The sequence below is a fragment of the Penaeus monodon genome, chromosome 20, assembly GCF_015228065.2.
Source record: "Penaeus monodon isolate SGIC_2016 chromosome 20, NSTDA_Pmon_1, whole genome shotgun sequence".
Taxonomy (NCBI): domain Eukaryota; kingdom Metazoa; phylum Arthropoda; class Malacostraca; order Decapoda; family Penaeidae; genus Penaeus; species Penaeus monodon.
In genome coordinates this window covers 32,617,284-32,617,930 of record NC_051405.1, presented here as the reverse complement: position 1 = coordinate 32,617,930, position 647 = coordinate 32,617,284, and the positions used below count along the sequence as shown (strand labels likewise).

At 28.1% G+C, this 647-nt stretch overlaps 1 protein-coding gene across 2 annotated transcripts in view; it reads left to right on the top strand.

The window, feature by feature from the left end:
* The window catches only part of LOC119585775 (U3 small nucleolar RNA-interacting protein 2-like), a 9,558-nt gene that overhangs the window by 3,410 nt on the left and 5,501 nt on the right, over positions 1-647 (top strand). The gene's annotated exons all lie outside the window — the stretch shown is intronic.

Here is a 647-nt window from a genome sequence, read left to right as displayed (position 1 = left end):
AATATGTTTCTTCTACTTTATTTGAATTTTTTTAAAAATAATTTTTCATAGAAAGGAGATATATGTCAGAATGTTTTTATTTCTATAAAAATGATGATTTAGAGAACTATAACATAAATCATGATAAAAAAAAAAAAGAAACTTACCATGTTTGTCTGAATATGAGATCAGGTCCATCTTCATTAGTTGAAAATTATGACATGAGCAAGTGTATGAAGACACCTTGAAATAAGATTAAATAATAATTAGAAGAAAAAAAGGGAGATGTATGATGTTATAAAGGAGAAATGCAAAAATCTTGGTTAAGATAAAGCAAGAAAAAAATGAAGTGATCTTTTAATGTTTCTGTTAGTGGACAATTTTGGAGAGTTATGATGTGAATATCAGAATAAAAACTAGAAGACTGGAATGGAGCATTCTTTCTGAGTAGCATCATTGGTAAAGGGTTATAACTTGGGTAATGGCAGGAAGCCTCTATTTTTCACCTAAATCAAGTAAATGAATAAGTAAACACATGGGTATAAAGAAAAGAAATGATAAAGAGTAAAAACTTTTTTGACAGCTCTAAAGATGAAGAATAGCTTTAAGAGCTGCATTAGGCAGAGTAAAAGGTTTAAGCGCAGAAACATTTTCTCTTTAAAAGTGAT